The following is a 21,456-nucleotide window of genomic DNA, read 5'->3' on the forward strand; positions in this document are numbered from 1 at the left end:
CAAAGTTTTTCTGATTCATTTCAGTTGGGATCTTTATATCCAGACAGTTATGTCAAGCAGTCTTTGTGAGAAATCACTACAAATGACTTTTTGTATTTTCATTTACAAGTGTGGCTACCCTTGATGATAACAACAAGATAAAGCTCTAAATTGAGTAAAGGGAAAAACCAATAAACCACTTCAGCTCTCTGATTGCACCTACCTTACATTTATACTCTTTATAAATTAAGCATGGATGTGAGCTAGAGTGCAAGATGTTCATCATCATGAAGAGAAGACCATGTCACATACGGGTGATTAAGCCTTATTCAAGCTTCTTGATTTGGGCACCTTGAGGAGGTGATACTCTCACATGCCAGTAGATTTTTTTCCACTATTATTCTTAAGAGTGAAGAAGGCCTGGAAAATACAGGTTTTAACAATACATTTTTCCACCCACTGTTAAAGAAAAGATCTTGTAATTGAGATGAAAGATCATTATAAAGCAGAGCACTTGATTTAAATTCCTATGTTTCTTTGACTGCATGTACTTAGAACTCCTTGAAACACCAGGGTTAAATAGAAGTGATTATATATTGAAGTCACTGGAAAAAAAGCAGTAATAGTGTTCCATTTAGAAATACATCTGGAAAAAGATCCCATTTTTCCAGTATCAAACAGTTGTTTCCCATGTGGACATAAGTAGGAGGACGGGACCGTATCTGATGCTACTTATAAACAAATAGGAAGCAGGAAAAGTCAAGAATATTGATATTCCCATAGAGAAGGTTAATGAACAAACTCATGTGATTGACAGGTTAGAGACACTTGTGTGTGGGTGGTGGACTGCATAGACACTGTGACTACTTTTCTTTTATGCGACAAAGAGCACAAATGGCACAAAGAGCACAAAGGTAATATTAATTGCTACATTCTCTTGGCTTTTATAGTATGGGACACCTGTCAGACAAAGGCATGAAGTAGGCTCCTGACAAAAAAGGTTCAAAGAGTGTAGTAACTTTGCAAAGCAGACCAGAAAACAAGGACCTGAGAAAAGTCACTGAAGAAAACAGAGAAGTCAGCCATACCTCTTCACTCTTCTTAAAAGAAAGAAAAAAACCCCCAAAAAACAACAACCAAACAAATTAAACATCAGGTTTTCAGGTTTGGTTACAGGGAAATAAATCCAATATCTCTCTATCACATGCTTAACATGCGCCAAAAAGACTTCGGTTATGCTTTAGTTTCACCCCCCACACTGCTTTGTATGAACTATTCACAGAAACTCAGACTCTACTTGTTTGGATTCCAGAATCCATAAGACATTTCGTCATGAGGTTTGGTAGTGTGTCATCCCAACAGTCAAGCTTTGTGTCTGATTTTTTAAATTCAGATTAGGCTAACCTAGGGACAGTTATGTTCTGCTTTCCTATTCCTCACTTCTGCTTGAGTACTTTCTCTTCTTCAGCTTAGTATTCCTTTAAAACTCCTTCACCTTTGGCCAACACTGACATAAGTACACTTCAAGAGTCATTGCTCGGTCTCAGAAATTACCAAAGTGACTATCAAAGCACTAAAAAATCCAGGGTCCTTCTGACATTTGAAATCAGTAAATATGCAGGCAATCTAGCAACTGCCCAGTTAGCTTTTCCACTGTACAAAAACCAGTGGAATTCAGTTTCTGTTAATTGTTATGGACTGGGTAAGATACCTAAGCTCTTGTAGTAGTTCCAAATGTCCTTTTCTGTTTCTATATATGGCTGCTTTTTTTTCCCTCAGTCCATCTTGTCTTACAGTTTCTGTTCTCATTTTGATGTCCTGACTTGCCCACTGAATTGTTTTTGCATGTGATAAAACAACAAATGGTCTTTGCTATATAATTATAGAATACACTATGGAACTAGAAATATAGAAATAACTATACTTAGACTATAAAGAATATAAATTTAGCCCAAAATATCTCACAGACACTCATACAAAGTTAGTTTCAAGTATATGTGTGCATATATGCATATTAATGAATACAGTTCATTTAAAAAATAATTTAAATATAAAAAGAAACAAATAATTTTGTTGCAGAAAGCCATAGTAGTCTTTTGTTAATACATTATAACAATGGATCTACTTAAAACTTCTTAGTATAGCAAAAAATTTTGTTTCAGTCCTGCTAAGAGTACACTTTCAATTATTTTCCCCTGCTTATTTCAGAAATATTAAAATGTCCACAAATTTTAGAGCACAGTGCAGTTCCACCTTACATGCTAGTTATATTTGGTATTATTTGGAAGTAATAGGCATGCATAAGTATTTCTTAAATGCTGTCAAGATTTAAATAAATTATTCATAAGGCATTCCTTACTCTAAGTTAAGATTTAGTTTCAATAAGCAAGTGATTACTACAGTGATCCAGATCTTTCAATAAGCTAGAAAAGGTGCTGCAGTAGAAAAAAGGAAAAAAAAAATTCTAGATTTTTTCACACCTTTAACCTTGCTATCTCTTCCTCCTCTTCTGAGGACTAATAATTGTTGTTTAATTCACCTTTCACTGTGAACAAGTAAAATGTGTTTCATTCTTACTCTGGCAAAAACATATTATTACACTCTTTTGCAAATATAAAGCAGAAGTAAAGGTACATTTCTTTTATATAAATTACCTTTCTTTTTCTAAAACAGGATAACTTAATTTCCATGATTACTTTATTTCTTCCTCATCTACCTAGTGATTTGAAAAAGGAAAAACTCCAAAACTTTCTCCTCAAGAAATATTAATTTGCCTTTTCCTTTTTTGAGGGGGAACATAAAAGCAAGGATTCTTTCATGGTTACACATATCTGGCAGCACAGACTTAAGAAAAACAGCAGTTACTGGATTCATATGGAAATCAGAGTTCTAACAGAGTCACTTTTCTCTGGGGGAAAGTGTCAGGATTGCATTGAAAATTGTTCCAGTATCTTGGGAGGGGTTTGGGGACCAGGTCTTGCTGTGGTGAGCATGAACAGAAATTATCTCATTGTTATAATTTGTTTTTGACAAAATCATTCTCCCCCATGTTAGCCATTTATTAACATGCAATATTTTTCTCTAAACACTCACCCATCAGAACAGATGGACAGTGTGTGGACACATAGTTGACAGACAGTGCTAAATTACTCATTCTTTGAGTACACAGATCTAGAATTAGTAAGTCACATTTTTCCACTTCTGCAAAGCCAAAAAAAGTTGCAATCAGGATGAGGGCTTGAAACTCAGGTTTCAAGATCAGGCAGGGCATCCCTTGAACCCAGTTGGGTTAAGTGCTTTAGAGAGACCAAAGATGACACTGACCCTGCTGAGAAGAGCTCACAAGTTTCTTTTTCCTTTAAACTAAAAGCTTTCACACAGTAATTGTGTTGAGAAATGTGCTGTCCTTGATCTTAAATGCAGTAACAAAGGAAGACATTCAGATGAGAAGTAATCTCTAGAGGCCTGAATAGGACCAGGACACATCAAAGTATTGTAACACATTGTTCTTGTGCACTTTTAAACGGCACTGTTAGTGTGAAGTGTGCTTAGACTGATTGCTAAGGCAGAGTCAGACCGACACACAGAGCCTTCATTCAGTCTCATCCTTCACCTTGGCAAAGCTCTACTATAGCTCATTCTGGCAGGTCAAGTGGAAGCAAAGCCCAGGCAGCCCTTCACTGGTATCTTATGTTTTACAAGAAAGGTGTCTGGCTTTGCATTACATTTGAATATTTAAAATCTTTCTCTGAAATTGTTATGTTTTTCTCCCAGACTAGCCTAACTTCAGACACCAAATTAATATTTCAACAATTCTAAAGTTCACCTGAAAACTCTTCCCTTACATTATTCAGTATTTCCCCCTGAAAACTCAAAACTTTACAAGATTAGAAGGCAGTGTTCTCAAGCAGAAATAACTTGCTGGAAGTCACTCTTGCTCCTGATTGATCCTCACAAATAACATATAATCAGAAGTCTTTGAGCAGCTGAACAGAAACATCCTACCTTAGTACATATGATTGTTCCCTACTAAGACTATGGGGGAAAATGCAGATGTTCTCTTTATAAGTAATTGCAGAAAAAATTGAAAACCAAAAAAAATCAACCAAACAACAACAACAAACAACAAAAGAAACCTGAAAACTACTTCTGAACTAGTATATGCTCCCCCAAAATTCCAGTGGATTCACACATGGCAGAGAAGAAATTAGAAAGTTCTTGGGAATTCATGCTCACAATTTATGAATTTACAGAAGGAAATTTTTTCAGTGCTCAGTTTGTGTGTGGTGCATGTACACACTCAGAAACCTGGATATTGCAACTCCTCAGTCCAGCAGCATTTTCAAAGAAAACGTTTATAAAAGAACTCCATTGCTTGAAGGCTGTAGCTGAACAGGCTTAGGGAGCCAAGATGACACCTGAACTTGGCCAGAGTCCTACATTAGCAGAGCTCCTTAAACACTGTGAATTTAAATAAATTCATATGCCTTAGCTGTGAGAAGATTTGAAGTTACAGCACAAGCTAAAGGGGACCATTGTTTGTTTTGCTCTTCTCTCTTCCCCATAAGAAGAAAACCAAAAGTGATGCCTATATTAACAAGATAACAGAATACACCCTTAAGAAAAAAGAAAGAGTTTGCAAGTATGGGTCATATTTTTCCTTATTTTTGTGAAACAAACTGTAGATCTATGTGATTTTTACTTTTAAAATAAACTATTTTCTTCTGCAGAACAATAGTTCTCTGCTTAGGAAGCACATCTGCAGCTATAGAAGTTTAGAAGACCACGTCCTTACTTTGGTACCAAACAATCAAACCACCACAAACCCACAAAATAAAAAGTGAGCACTGAACAGGAGGATTTCTTCCACTTTTTTGCCCCCCAAAGAATTCTAAGAAAGGGTGAAAAGTCAATTAAGTTACTTCCCTCTAGGTAGTCTTATCATATTTCAAATGTACCAAGTTTGTATGTTTTATCATTGTTTCCCCTACAGCTCATAGAAATTGAAGTTCAATTTCTAATACTCATCCCCAGGTAGCAGCAGAGCATTTCTACCTGGTTTTAGATTCCAATTCTGACTGAAAGAGCAGTCAGGTGCTTTCACCCAAAAAGCAATAAACTTGTCAAGGCACCTTTTGTGCCTGGCTTGTAAAATCTGAAATGCTTACTCTGGTCAGCACATCAGCATGCAAAATTAAGGAAGTCTGATTGCACTACAACTTAAAACCAAGAAAATGCTGCAGTGAAGAGCTGCTTTTGCTCAGAACTAGACAAAACATGAATATTATCCTTTCCTCTTAAAAAACCCCAAAAGGCCAATGAATTTAAGATAAATTTTACACCAGCTAGCAGTGAAAGATCAATGACTATTACTTACCCAAAGCTTCTTATTTTTTTTTTCTAAATCAATACTTCAAGTCAACAGGTTTGTTAAGGTTCCCAAACATATCTCAGGTATTTCAATTTAATTAATTTTCTACTACTTTTTCACTATTTCAATCCAGCTATTGTGTCCCGTATTCTTGTTCTGGTCTTTCCCACATTACCACTTTACAAGATTAATAAGTTTTTATTGATCAAATAAAAATATTTACTTTTTGAAAATTACAACATTTTTCCATGTATCAAAGCATGTATTACAAAGCAAAAAACTGCTTTTATTTCTGATGCCTAAGAACTAGAATGAATACCCTGATCACCAAGAAGACTAAATGAAAGAAAAATTAGGATTCAGCCATTTTTCCTTTACAATAATCCAACTGTAACTCTGATCAAAAAGTACACTTGGAAAATTATAGTAATCCAAAGTTTCTGTAAACAGGAGGGAAAATCCCACATTGATTCTTTAAAGTAATTTTAACAAGATCATGAAAGTGAGGATCTTAAGGTGTTTACACCAAAATTGCCATTCTAATTCCTAATATTTATAGCAGTGTGAATTCAAGAAAAAATATAGACAGAAGCCAAAAACAACTTCATATCCCATGGCAGTCCAATCAAGCGAAAAAAGCAAAATTAAATAAACAGAAATGGAGTTTTAACTCAGTATTCAGCATCAGAACTTCGGGAATAATTTTGATATTGTAAAATCATATGGAGACTTTAGAGCAAACACATTTTTTAAATATAGTAGGTCAGAAAACTAGAAAAGTTGATTACTCTATATGTGTTTGCTAAATTATTTAGACCTTTATACCCTAGCTGAGTAACTTAAATAAAAACAAAACATTATTCTTGTAAAATCCTGAAATGTGCTGGTAGGTGGAAACCTAAAAACTTTTAACTACTTAATCAACCTATGAAGGATTTCCATAGTTTCTAGAGATCCATTAACACAGGCCAAGTAGTAGAATTCTTTAACAAATTGCTAATAAATAGGAGAGAAACATTGAATAAATTTAAAGATAATATTTATTAAATAAGTTATTAATAAAAATCAAATACTGCAAAAAAAAAAAGATTAAAAAAGGAATTTGATTTTCTACATAATTATTTCTGATTTTTCAGAAAATTAAAACATGAGCAAACCTGTATCTATCTGGCTTCCTTGACCTTTCTGACATCTGCAGAAATGCATTCTGGAATTTATTCTGTCATCTGTGACACTGGAAATGAAATACTGCATTAGATCAAGCAGTATTTCAAGCAAAAGGAAAAAACAAGCACACAAGGTCTTTTGCCCACTGTGATTGAGCTGGGGAAGTATAATTGCAAGAGCCTAGTTTTTTACACAGTATGAACACACACATGCACACAACACAGAAAGGCCTCAAACAAAGGTACCTTTGATTCAGACAATTTTTTACAGTTTTTCATTTGGGTTATTTGCATATTTTCAAGAAAAGCAACTGAAATGATAAAAAAATCAATAGCACAGAAAAAGCATTAAGAAACTGAAAGCCCATTTCCTTATGGTGGGCATCCCTCAAATACCACTTAAATACATATAAAACTCTGCCGTATTCTATTTCCACGGCACACCTAAGTCCTTAAAAATAATTCCTTGAGGTTACAAGAAGTAGATAATTCCACGCATGAAACGCATTATTAAATTTATTTACAGTAATTTCACGATTCTAAGCCATGCCATTTTGACTAAAATTTTGGTCCGAATCCGGCAGTGCAGCTTATAATCAGGTGCGGCTTATATATGGACAAGGAACAAAAAGTTGCTGTTTTAGTTTGGAGGACAGGTGTCTGCTGAGCAAGGCAGAAGCTTCTCTTTGAAATGGAGAATGTAAATCCCCTCCTTCCAAATTATTAGAATTTTGAAATCAAGGGGCTTTCAGGCAAAGATATGGGAATTAGGAATAACAGTTCCTTACTAGGGAAATTAAAATAGAAATACAGTACTACAAAGAAACAAACTCCAAACCTTGACAAAGTCAGAGTACAACCTGACACCCCGTCAGGCAGCGTGTTGGTAGCAGTTTGATTAAATGGTGGTTGCAGTCCATTTGCAGTGACGGATGTGGTTTAGTTGAAGCACTGGTCCTGTAGAAGGTGCAGTTTCCCTCCGGAGGTCCAGTGGTGATGTGGAGAAATATGGTTTTCCTCTAGAGTGCAGTGGAGAAAGGGGCTACCTTAGTGTCCTAAAACCTCTGTTTTTATTTTGTTAAGAAATGTTGGGCTCTTCCCCCTGGCTGGAGCAACTTCCAATGGGATGAAGTAATTTTATCAGTCACACAGTGGGACTAGATATGCCATTAGCATAAAATGGCTCACTGGACGAAGGATGGGTTGTGAAAAGATAAAGAACAATGCCCCACCTGATTTCAATGGATGGCCCATTAACAGAATAATTCCCATGGAGATAAGGATCACTTTCCCCACCCTCAACAGATGGTGATAGAATAGATACCATTTATCACACTCTGTGATGTAACCCAAGACAGTTGCTGACACTCAGATGTGCGGCGTATAATCAGGTGCGGCTTATAATAATGAAATTGCTTTAATTTTACCAAAATATAGATCATGAAACCAATCACATAATTATTTTTCATATTGTGACATCTTATAGTTTCATAAGTTCTTTAAATTTAAATGGGACTTGAGGAAACAACTGATCATTTTTTCAAAGGCAAAAAAATGCAAAATGCTTATGAACAGACCTGTCATATCTCTAAAGTTACTCAGTTCCCATTTAATTTTCCTTCCATATTAACTCCAACACTTCTTGCTCTTACTGGGATGGCTTCGTCTATCATCTACTGATCAACAGTTGTTCTTCATGCAAAAATTAACAAAACAGGTGATGAAACTAAGTTGCTATAAACCATTCCTGTTTTTTCTTTTCCCCAATTTGAGCAAACACCTTTGCAAAAGAAATTCCTTTACTATTTGCCTTTAAAACACTATGTCTACACTTATGTTGTGGGCTGGCGAGGTTTAGAAATTTTTCCCATTATTATGTTAAGCTACCCAGGGTGGCTCCCCTATTAGCCGTTAAGAGCTGAAGACAAAGGAATGGCTGGAGCAGCCTGATGGCTCCATTAGGGAAAGGTGGAGTCCTGCTTTTGTCCTTCAGCGCGAGTAGGAGAACTCTCGCAGCTCGCCGGCGGAGGAGAGAGGTTGTTTCTTCTCTGTGTTTCTTCCCCGCTGGACTTGGACTGCAAAAGCTTCCTGCTTCCTCTGAACAACTGGGAACTGGGATGCCCACCTTTTCTTCTACCTGGGACGGCGCTGCCGCCTCGCTCCCTGTTTCTCCAGCAGCCGCGACTGAGAGGCTGCCCTGCCCTGCTTCCATCTCGACTGTGCGGACGAGGAGAGCCATCGGTGACTGGAAAAAGGGACTGAGACTGTTTCGTTCTGTTCTGTCACTGGGTTTTTTTGTTCTCTTTCATATAGTTGATGCTGTTTTTGTTTGTCTAGTAAATATATCAGTAAAGAACTGTTATTCCCAACATATACCTTTTTTGCCTGAGAGTTCCTGAATTTCCTTTTCCTGGCAATACTGTCCCCTTAAACCAGGACAACTTACCTTGGGATTTCATGTCATGGGTTTGATCAGTTCCAGGTGTCTTGTGTAACTTGACACATATTGTATTATCTATTTGCAATAAATTATTATTAATGCAACAGATTTCTGCAGTCTTTGGGAGTTATCTTTCTATTAAAAAATCCAAAGACATTTTCAAGTTGTTGAAATTATTCTTAGCCCTATTAGATTGTAAAACTGAGATTCTTTAGTAAGTGCAGCTCTAATTATAGAGAACAGGAAGAAATTTACTTAATTCATTTGGCAAGCCGTTAAATAGCACACAAAATCTTTCTTATAATGAAGAATAAAAATGTCAAATCCTGATAGATCACCAGATAGTGAATGATGGGTAGTTTTCATGTTTGGACACTTGAATGCTATGATAGGCTGAATCTGAACAATTTAGGGATAGAATATACTATGGAAGGAGGAGAAGAAAGAAGTACTGTTGAGGAAGATTGCTAAAAGAAAGGTATTTTCACACAGAATTGACCTGGTGGCTTTAAATGTCAGAGACTGTGAAGTTGGTTCACTACTGTCTTTTACCAGATTTAGTACTATTAGATTTGAAGAAATTGAGAGCGAAACACTGAAAGACATCCTTACACAGCAGGTTATGACACATGTCTTGCAGAGGTATAAGATGCAGGAGGCTGGAAAAACATTTCAGGTTTAGAAAAGAAGTATGGGTGACCCGAGTATCGGTGAGGTTTTCAGACAAAAAAACATTTCAGGGTTTATTTACAAACCATTAAAATTAGGCAGTGTATTAAGTAGATACATTTAAGCCAGATGTATTTCTCTATTCTTTTTTGTATCTATAAAGATGAATAGACAAATACATCAAGGTCAAAGCACACAAATAAGTCATAAAGATTTGGTACACAACTATGAGATGAGTGAGCAGTGACTATTAACAGGGAATGTATGAGCAAATATGAAAGGATGGCTTCAATTTTTTCATCTAGTAAAAAAAATTGCACTTCATAGGAAACTGCTATTTGGAAATGTATATTGAAATCCTACAAGTACAGTAATTTCACGATTATAAGCCGCACCATTTTGACTAAAATTTTGGTCTGAACCTGGAAGTGCGGCTTATAATCAGGTGCGGTCAATATATTGATGATGTTGAGAAATTTGCCAACCCGGAAGTGTGAGCCCACATGGCCCCAAGCCGAGCCAGAGCCTGCCCAGTCCCAACGGCGGAAAGGGGGCCCCAATCCGAGTCCACACGGCCCCGGCGGGAAGGCGACGGGGCCGATCTGAGCCCGCCCGGCCCCTGAAGGGGAAAAGCAGGGCTGATCTGAGCTCACCTGGCCCCGGCAGGGGAAAAGCGGGACTGATCCGAGCCTACACGGCCCCAGTGTGGGGGCAGTGGGGCCAATCAGAGCTGGCACGGGCCTGGCGGGGGCGGTGGGGCCAATCCGAGCCTGCACAGCCCCGGCATGGGAAAGGTGGAGCCGATCCAAACCTGCACTGCTCCGGCGGGGGAAAAGCGGGGCCAATCCAAGCCTGCCCAGCCCCTATCCAAACCTGCACGGCTCTGGCGGGGAGGTGGTGGGGCTAATCCAAGCCCACATGGTCCTGGCTAGGAGGTGGTAGGGTCAATTCGAGCCCACATGGCTCCGGCGGGAGGGCGGCAGGGGCGATCCGAGCCCGCACAGCCCCGGTGGGGGAAAAGTGGGGCTGATTCGAGCCCACACGGCTCCGGCAGGGGAAAAGAGGAGCTGATCTGAGCCCGCATGGCCCTGAACCAAGCCAGTAAACTCCGCAATCCCGCAATTCTGTTACTAATTGGCAACTTTGTGAAAGTTGTGCAAGCATCCTCGCTGCGAACGAAAGTGCGGCTTATAATCAGGTGCGGCTTATATATGGACAAAGACCTAAACGTTGCCGACACCCGGACATGCAGCTTATAATCAGGTGCAGCTTATAATCATGAAATTACTGTAATCTGAACAAAAAGCTGTACGTACTAAGAAGAAAACAATTAAGAGCATAAGCATTCCATTCCAATATAATCACTGGAAAAATGTATCGATTCTCTTAGTTCTTTCAATATCATTTTTTCAGGCCAAAATTTGCTAATTACATGAGCAACTTCTTTACAGGGCCATAAACAATTTTTTTTTTGTTTATTTGTTTTTGGGGTTTGTTTGTTTGTTTTGGGTTTGATTTTTTTTTTTTTGGTTTTTTTTTTTTTTTTATTCATGAAAAATTGATCTCTGGAAGCCAGATCTAGTATTGTTCTCTTTTTAAAAGAACATATAGAAAATCTTCTGGCCATTACAAGTAAGAGCCCCAGACAGGTTGTGTGTGAGCACACAAGTTCACACCATTATCAGCAGAACATTTTCTCGTGTGCAGGTGTCTCGCAGGTTTCCATGTAGAGCCAAGGTGGATGAACTCAATCACACAGGTTTGGTCAGGTCAGTTTGTAACAGCAGTAGTATGAAAACCTTCTAGCAGTAATCTCAAAAATGGGAGAGCTGGCACAAAGAATTACTGTAGTTTGCACTTTAGTTTGCGTTTGCTGACTGCCTCAGGGAGCCCAGCAGACACCTGTCCTGATGGCAGAATTAACACAGCTTGTGTTGATCAGTGATTTATTGCTTTCAGCAGCAAATGTTTAAAACTGCCCTTTAGTTATTTTAAGTATCAGCAGCTTAGCTAAAAGCTCTTTCCAACTTGCACAGCGCAAGAAAACCCATGAGAACTTTCTAAGATTGGACTTGTTCCAAAACTCCCAAAGAAGAAGCTAAGCTTTCATAGAAATGCATAAGTTTTAACTCCAGAATAATTCTTCCTTCATAAATGCTGTGCTTATCATCCATGCTACCAAAAATAGCATATGCAACCCTTTTTACTCTTGGCAGTTATGTACTGTATAACTATATTTAACAGAGAAAGAAGCCTGCAGAGGAATACTTACACAATGAGGTATATATAAAGCGACTGAATGATCCAATTGCCTGTTTCAAGAGTATAAATATTTAATGTTTCCAGCCAAGGAGTGTTCAGTGGAAGTTGTTTTCCCTTGAAGTCTGGGTGACTTTTGCAAACTCCTGCCACATTCTAGCAAAGTCGAATGTGACAAGAAACATGGATCGCTTTTGTAAATGAAAAGTGCCGAGCTACCCGCAGGCTCTCCTGAGCAGAGTGTTTGTTACAGATGATTCAGTAAAAGCAAAATAATCTGAGGGAAGCAGCTGTTCACACTGACAAAAATGCCATGCACCATTCATATTGTTAGGTGAATAATTTAAGGCAATTGTAGGAAGCATCTCTGTTGGTGGCTACTTTCTTTTCTCCCCCAAAATAACAGTTTTTGAATACCACTCAAAACAGCTCAATCTCCCTAGCAGGAGGTGGGCTCAGAGGCAGTCCCTGCAGTAGCCCCAACATTTCTGTACTAATTGCTATTGCTTCTCATTATTGCATAGAAAGCTCTTCCCCAGAAAACACAGTTCAAAGAACATCTTATAGAACCATAAAATTACTTGGGTTGGAAGGGATTTTAAAGACCATCTAGTTCCAACTCCCTCACCACAGTCAGGGACACCTTCCACTAGAGCAGGTGGCTCAGAGTCTCATGCAACCTGATGTTGGACACTGCTATGGCTGGGGCACCCACAGCATTGGACAATGTGCTGTATTGTTTCACCACCCTCACAGTAAAGAGGTGTTTCTTCCTAACATTCCATTTAAATGAATTCTCACATTAAAACCATTTGCTCACTTTAAAACCATTCCCCTTTGTCCTGTCACTACACGTCCTTATAAAAAGACCCTCTTTATCTCTCTCGTAAGCTCCCTTTAGCTACTGAAAGTTTATCAGATCACCCCAGAGCCTTCTCATCTCCAGGCTGAACAGCCCCAAATCTCTGAGTTTTTTCTCATAGGAGAGGTGCTCCAGTCCTGTGACCATCTTCATACCTCTCCCTTAGACCATCTCTGACAAGTCTACGTCTTTCCTGTGCTTGGGATCCCTGAGCTGGACAGAGAGCTTCAGTGGGTTTGAAGAAGAGTGGAACAAAGGTGTAGAATCCCCTCCCTCACCCTGCTGCCCACAGTGCTTTGGATGCAGCCCAGGACACATTTGGCTTTCTGGGCATTGAACACACATTGCTGGGTAATGTCCAGCCTCTCACCCACCAGCATCCCCAAGTCCTTCTAGGCAGGGCTTCTCTCAGTCCGTTATACAGGAGCCTGTATTGATACATGGAATGATAAATGTGCAACTCTTCCCTTTAGGAAATACTTATACAGAGGTATAAGTATTTAGAGGCTTCAGAGACATGCAGTGTAACTAATGCTTTTGGGTCCCTTTATAACACAACAGACTTTTAAACTCTGCTCTTAATAACTCATAACCTGCTTAAAAGAGATTTGAGGTAACAGGGGATTGAGATGAAAGAAAATATATGGTCTTTGATGAAGTTCTAGCACTCATTTGGGCCAAGAGAATAATTTAGATTGAAGATTTCTAAAATATCTATAATCTGAGTCTTCCACTCCAGATGGTGAAGTTGTAAATTAAATGGAAATTATGGTACTCTTTTCCCCAGAAAATGCAAACAGAACTATAATCAAAGTACTTCTATGCGTAAGTTTTATGAAGAATTTTACAATGCCAAATACTCCAACCATTCTTAGTAATCACAATAACGGGTATGTAGATGGGGGGGGGGGTGGGGGGGGGTGTTGAAATAGCTGTATTCAAATCACATAAATTCCAGATAAGAGGACTTGAAAAAGTGTGGAAAAATGCCTAAGAACAGTACTTTCACAATATGAGTAGAATCTTATGATACACTTTCCTGATCTGCTAATCAATCAGGTTTTCTATTAATTGTGAATGTAAACAGCATTATTTTCTAGAAGAATGCTACAGTACTAGGAAGCAAGCACACAAATTCTAATCTTACCTTTCATTTACTATTCTAGGATCAAATCAGTTTACATCTCTGGGTTTTCCTTTATTAATAAATTTATTATTAGACTAGCTGCTGGTGTAGCTTTGGAGGAAAGTAGCTAGTCATCTTTCAAACAACAGCCATACTTTGGAGATGGAATAGGTCAGAGGCCATTCCCAATAACTCGTGTGAGTGGTGTACTTGAGCAGCTAAGAGAGTAGGGTTGTATGCACAAGGCATTTGAGACCAGGTGGCTTCATTTCTTACAGAACACACAGACACATTTAGTTTAGCTGCAGCAAACACTGCTTCTGCATTCTGTTTTACTGCTTGTGCAAGTGGAGATGTCAAAGCTGTGTAGCAGACAGGGGAGCTTGTGTTTGCATAACCTTTGGAAGTGGAAAGAGCTCTGAAAGCAGTAAGACTGTGTCGGGCAAACATTAAGAATAATGAGAAAGAACAGAAGGTTGAATAACTGCCCCTCGTATCTAAACAAAATGTTCTGGGACATAAGGCATTTTCTCAAGCATAGGTAAACCAGAATTCAAACAGAAGATATACTGAGTAAGTAGGATTTACTTTATGTATAAATTAAAGAATTCTTTGAAATCTTTCTTTTTCTTGTCAGTTTGATCATACACCTACCTTATGTTGTTTTACACTATTTCACACATATTGTACCATTTACAAAGTTCAAAAGACTGTACTTCTAGAATGGCAGTAGTCAGGCTCAAGACTGTGAAATGGGCTTTATGAATAGGATGGATGAAAGATTAGCTTGATGCTTTAATTAGCCTTTTGCTTTAATTCCTTTAGCCTTTCTTCTTACTTAAATGAAAGTGAAGCTAGATGACCAGAAGGGCAGGAGTATAAAATTGGATTAATATTTTTGTTAATGTTACTGTCATATTAGAGTCAAGTTAATTTACATTAAAGATGAAGTTACATGAAAACATTGCTAATATTTCAATAAACCTACAAAAGTTATGACACAAACACTTATGTATAGTGCTATGAGCCTAATAAGAGCAGTCTAAAGGCAGGAAAATGGAATAATAAAATGACTGAGGACACAGTACTTTTGCTTTCTAACATCCAGTTGTGCTAGAATTATTTCTACAGTGTCTGTACTAAAATAACTGTATGGGGAAGTGACATAACTTTTATCTCTACGTTACACAACTATTTCTTGGCCAGAGGAGCAAAAGAAGGATCTCCTCCTTACTGTGTTGCAAAACCCAAGCTGAATGTACTGCTGGCAGTGTACAATGACGGCATTAGCTTGTTTTTTGTTTTTTTGTTACAGACTAAACACTTTGGGTTTATACCTAAGTGGCATTCTTGTTCTTGTAGGCAATGATCTATATGAGGAGATTTATCAACGCTTCAAAGAAATCATTTTTCCATACTGCGATTTGGAGACCTCATTAACACAGAAAGCATACTTCAGTCCTTGTCTTAGGAGATGCTAAACTTTAAGATTCATACTGGCTAAGAAATAACAATAGAGCTTATGTAAGCCTGTCAGCCAGGAAGTTGCAATGGCACACACCTCAGGGCATAATTTTATGATGGAACTGCCAACTTATGGCAAGGTTTGATCACCCTATAACTATCCCAAGGCATGTATGCTTGCAAAAATCAGCCACAATTCTTAAGTGTTTCACAGTCCTTTATGAAAAAAATAACAATTATATTTGCCAAGCATGGGGAAAAAAAGATATTTTAAATGTTAGTTTAAAAAGAAAAACAGATGAATGATGTATTTAGTGTTTCAAGGCAGGAGATTAGTAATATCAGGTAAGGCCCTCACACAGGAAAATAATTTGTTTCAAAGTCCTACTGTAATAGGAATTTCTATGAGTTTTGTATTAGTCAAGTATTTTCTTCCCATTTTTAACAAGTACCATGCATAAATATTGTGCAAGAAAATTCTGTTGAACAGTTTAAAAGACAATAAAAAGGGTAATTTAGATAACCTTTAATTTGATAGAGAACTGAATTGGTCTCTAAATGCAACTGTAACTGCTTAAAAAAATTCTGTGGGAAATTCAACAAGTAAAAACATCAAAACAAAAAGCAAGGATTTTATAGGCTTTTTTAAAAAATCAATTTTGGATCTCAAGATAAATATCTAGTTCTGAAAATCGTTAAGAATTTACTCCTGATTAAATATTTTTTGCCATCTGCATTAATTTAGAATATAACTTTTTATATTTATCCAAGATTTATGTTAAATATATAAATAGACATTTTTTTTAAAATGCTCTTCAAGTTGTTCCTCATGGTATTCAAATGTTTTAACTGAAATTGCAATACTCCCTCTTTCAACAAGAGCATTGTTGAAAGAGCATTGTTATTTGAAACTTTTCCACTGGATTTTTTAAATACCCTTTTGCAATTTAAATATTCTTCAAAATAATGAGGGTGACTAAAAATGTAATAGTAATTGCTTATTAATAGAACCTGCAACAAATATGGTTTTATTACCAGTGTAATGCACTAAATCACTCTCTATACTAACAAGCTGAAATAAAGTGGAGTGCTTATGGGTATGTTTCTCTATTCACTTGTCACTCCAAGTGACAAAGGAATGTATGTTTTCCTTTCCTTTCGTTTTTTTTTTTTTGTTTTTTTTTTTTTTGTTTTTTTTTTTTTTTTTTTTACCAACTGAATTAAGAGGAATCATTGAAGAAGTACAAGACAGGAGAAAATTGAATTTTGCACTCTGGAATAATGCATGTGGTTTTCAGTGAAATGTCAAAGCTGTAACATGAAAAACAGGAAGTATAAAATCTTGATTAGACTGAAAGTAAAACAAAAGAAGTGATAAGCCTCTATAATTAAGATTTTCTGTACAAGAGATGGAAAAATACAGAAAGGGGAACCTGCTCAAGTCTCAGGACACGGAGATATAAGTATAAGCAATCCTGAGCTAAACTGAACAAAACGCTTTCATTTATTGGAAGCAATATTTGACCCACAGCCATTATAGTCACATTTGGGGAGAACATGGGATAACGTTACTCTCTTCATTCTGACAAATGCTACTGTTCCTTCAGAAAACTAATCACGTCATCCCTGTATTTTACTCCAAAAGGTGAAAACTGCTGCCACAGTGTCACTTTATATTTAGGGAAGTTAGAACATGAAAAATGTGTCTACTGTTGTACAATATCACCCAATTTTTTAATACCCAGTCTTACAGTTCCTTAAATTAAAGACGCTGCAGGGGTTTCCAGAGGCTGAGGAAGAACCAACGGGTTTCCCGAGTCCCCAAAATCTCAGAAAGTTTGCCAAGAATGGTCAATAGACAAGTAAGGCAAGACTTGTTCATATTTGCAGTCCATGCTTGAAGATATCAATACTGTGATTTGAGTATGATTTTGTGCCTACAGTCTCATTCTCTGTGCCAGCCTTCTGCTCATCACCTTACAGACCTGATTCATTACACAGTCCTGTACCAATTGGACCTTATCTTTTTTTATATACAGCAATTTCATGAATACAAGCCGCACCAATTTGACTAAGATTTTGCTCCTAAACCGGAAATGTGGCTAATACTCAGGAGCGGCTAATATGTGAATAATTTTCTGACATTTACAACCTCAGAAGTGCCAGCCAGAGTGCCGAGCTGAGCTGCTGCAAAGTCGGCATTTTGCGATTGTTACAAATTGCTACTCTGTTGCACCACGGGTGGAGCCTGGCTGCCTGCAGGCAGCACGGGGTCAGGGAGAGAGGCGAGAGAGCTCCCTCCTTCACCACAGCCCGGGGGAGAGACGGCGGGGGCCCCGCGCCGCCATTGCCGCGGCTCTGGGAGGTGGCGGGGGACCCGGGCCGCCCCTGCCGCGGCTCGAGGAGGAGGGGGGACCCCCGGGCTGCCACTGCTGCGGCTCTGGGAGGCGGTGGGAGACCCGGGCCGCCCCTGCCTCGGCTCTGGGAGGTGGCGGGGGGCTCCGTCCCTGCCTGCCACCACAGGGCAGCGCCGGGCCGTGGTGACCGAGCCCAGTGGCAACGGCGGCTGGCCCCCAGTGGCCCCGCCGAGCGGCAGCACCGGACTAGGCTACCTGGCCCCGTCAGCAGCCCCTAGCGGGCCGAGCCTGCACAGCCTTAGCTGAGCCAGTAAACCCCGCCCTGCCGCCGTTCTGTTACTATTTGGCAACTTTGTTGCACGCGGGTCCTCGCTGCGAACAACAGAGCGGCTTATATTCAGGTGCGGCTTATTTATGGACAAAAAACGAAATGTTTGCCAACACCCAGAGATGCGGCTTATACTCAGTGCGGCTTGTATTCGTGAATTTACTGTATATGAAAGAGACTGAGATAGTTTGTGGAAAAATCCCTAAACATGTGAAAAAGATTGAAGAAATGGCAATACTTAGGTGAAACTTGCCTCTGAAAGTCATGCAATTCCTTAAAAATAAATAAAATTGTATATATATCCATGTTGGCAATAACTGAGCTACAATATACAGCGTGGAGACTAGGAGCATGTGTACAACATTTAAAAATATAACATTATTTTCAAATTTGAATATTAATGATTATCCTCTAATCTCTCAGTACTCTGTGGAGGACACATATTCCATAGTGTCCTGTTCAACTGCAGGTTGTTATGAAGTTACAGTAAATTCACGAATACAAGCCGCACTGAGTATAAGCCGCATCTCTGGGTGTTGGCAAACATTTCAGTTTTTGTCCATAAATAAGCCACACCCGAATATAAGCCGCTCTGTCGTTCACAGCGAGGACCTGCGTGCAACAAAACCACGTAACAGAACCACGGGAGGGTGGGGTTTACTGGCTGAGCTAAGGTTGTGCAGGCTCGGCCCGCTAGGGGCTGCTGACGGGGCCAGGTGACCCAGCCCGGCGCTGCCGCTCGGGGCTGGTCGCCGCTGCCCCTGGGCTCAGGGCCGGCCACCGCTCGGCGCCGCCCGCCACTGCCACTGGGCTCGGTCACCCCAGGTCGGTGGTGCCCCGCGGTGGCAGGCAGGGACGGAGCTTCCCCCACTCCTACCACAGCGGCGGCAGGCAGGGACAGATCTTTCCCGCACCTGTGGCGCCGGCGGCGGGCGGGGACGGAGTTTCCCCGCTCCTGCCGCGGCAGCGGCGGGCCAGGATGGAGCCTGCCTGCTCCTGCCTCGGCGGACGGGGACAGAGCACTCCGCCTCCTCCCCGGGCCGCGGCAATGGTGGCGCGAGTTTCCCCCTCCCCTCCCTGGGCCGCAGCAATAGCATCGCGGGCTCTTCCCCTATCCCCCTCCCCAGGCCACGGCAATGGCGGCGCAGGGCCCCCCCGTCTCTCCCCTGGGCTGCGGCAGAGGAGGAAAGAGAGCTCTCCCGCCTCTCTCCCCGCCCCCCGTGCTGCCTGCAGGGAGCCAGGGCAACACAGTAACACTGTAACAATCGCGGAATGCCGGTTTTTACTGGCAGGTGCTTGGCTCGGCGCCCTGGCTGGCACGTCTGGGGTTGTAAATGTCAGAAAATTATTCACATATTAGCCGCCCCCGATTATTAGCTGCACTTCCGGGTTTCCACCAAAATTTTTGTCAAATTGCTGCGGCTTGTATTCGTGAAATTACTGTAATATGCTTTTAGGACACTGAATATCCACTAGGAGCTAGTTAGAGTATTAGTTACGCCAATATTTTATTCAAAAACTGAGTTGTGAAACACCCAGATTGCTGAAAAACTGCTCTCAAGTTGCAAAATTGCAGCATTTTCACTCCTGCACACTTAAGGTCCTTTAATTTACTTCTCTTCAAGTACCAATTGAAAGAAATTCATCTACCAGCTTTTGGTGAAAGTCATACAGTCTAGGAACTTTTAAACACAGACATTTTCTTCCTACTTTCATCTTTCTCACGGAACTTACTATTCTCTCAACAAAAAACCAACATCTGTTTTGTAGCAGACTGCCTGTGAGAGTACAACTCTTAATGACCAACTGTATCAATGTAGTAATTAACTCCTTGGCAAGAAGAATAAAGAGCAATCTATTCATCCCTCATCACACAGAAACTTTTTCATTCAGTTTATTCACTACATTGTTCACTTAAAGGAGAAGAATTTTCAGTTTGTTCAAGAAAAAAAAAAAGGGAAACCTAGAGAAGCCGTAAGGTACATGGGGTAAAGAAAACCTGTCTATTTTTTGACAAAGTGTATTTTATTTAGATTATATTTTTCTTGGATTCCAAAACCGCTCCCAAATCAACCATGATCCTCTCCCTGCTCACAAACAAGCACATGATGTAAAATCAAAGGAATTCCTGTGGTTCACAAAATTTCTCTTAAAGCTACGCATTACATCAGAAATCAGACAATGGATACTTTACAAGAACAAAACTCTTTTCAAATTATAAATCAGATAAGAATTAATTAAAACCTAAAGATAAGATTTCTCTCTCCAGAAACAACTAATTTCTAACACAAATATTTACACTTGCTGTTTCTGCTGTCATTCTGAAGGACATGGGATAAAAATGTGAATTTCCTGGAAAATATAATTTATTCCCTGTTGGTAGGTGCTTAGGACAACAAAATTTATCAGAATTAGCTTTTATGGGCTATTTTAGCCCTTCCATTACTGATCATTTTATAGTTGGAAGGAAACTAACTTTTTACTATGATATTTCTATTTTGCTGATGTCTCTCCAGCTCAGTAAGAAGATTTAATTATTCTGTTTCCATTGAGTATCACATGTAAGTGACACAAGACTTCTTAATTCTCCACTGAATGGAATGGAGGGAGAGCAAAACACGATAAGCAATCTAAGGTGAGCATTATCCAAGAGAGAGGGAGAGAAGATATTTCTCATGGTAATTCTCCATTTTTCTAACAACCATAAAATAATTTTCAAGCCTCAAGGCACAGGCTGATTTTTTTGTGTATGGAAAATAAATCAGAATTATTTGCTTTGAAATAAGCTGGTCATTTTCAGACTTTTTTTTAAATCAATAGATTATACTGTGGACAAATACTCCATCAAATACAATTAGACTATAGGGACTAAAACAGAGAGTACAATGAAACTGATAAAGGGACCTAGTATCTTAGGCCTGATCGAGCAGAAACAGGGGAGAGACAGGCACAGATAAATGCTCCCTGGGCAAGAAGTGACCAAGAAACATGTTGAGAAGCTTTGTGAAGAGATAATGTAACCAGATGAGGTGGCATCATGAAAAATGTGCAGTCAATGGGAAATTGTTACCAAAACTAGAACCCTGCGTAAGTGCCATACAAGTAAAATACTTTTATAAAGGCCTTGTATATTCAATAAAATTGGCTTCTGAGCCAAACTCTGATGTCCCCATCTCATCATCGCCGAAAAGAGACCACAAAATGCTACTGCAAAAAAGGCAAATTTTACAGTTTTTAGATCCCTAGTAAATATGAATGGGCTTTAACCCTGTACTACATTCCAGTTTATCTGCAACAGAGAGAATGTTAATTTCTGTTTTAAGAGAAATCTCTGAATATTGGGAGTTTGAAGAAAAACTCCTATCCAGGGCTGAAGAGTGATGGCAAGAAGGAGTTTTTTTAATAAATATACCCACATTTTGCAGTGAGTGTATA

General features: G+C 39.3%; 1 protein-coding gene across 1 annotated transcript in view; it reads right to left on the reverse strand.

The window, feature by feature from the left end:
• CNTNAP2 (contactin associated protein 2) overlaps positions 1-21,456 on the reverse strand; it is a 1,181,910-nt gene that overhangs the window by 692,751 nt on the left and 467,703 nt on the right.

This window comes from Catharus ustulatus, chromosome 1, assembly GCF_009819885.2.
Source record: "Catharus ustulatus isolate bCatUst1 chromosome 1, bCatUst1.pri.v2, whole genome shotgun sequence".
NCBI classification, from domain to species: Eukaryota; Metazoa; Chordata; class Aves; order Passeriformes; family Turdidae; genus Catharus; species Catharus ustulatus.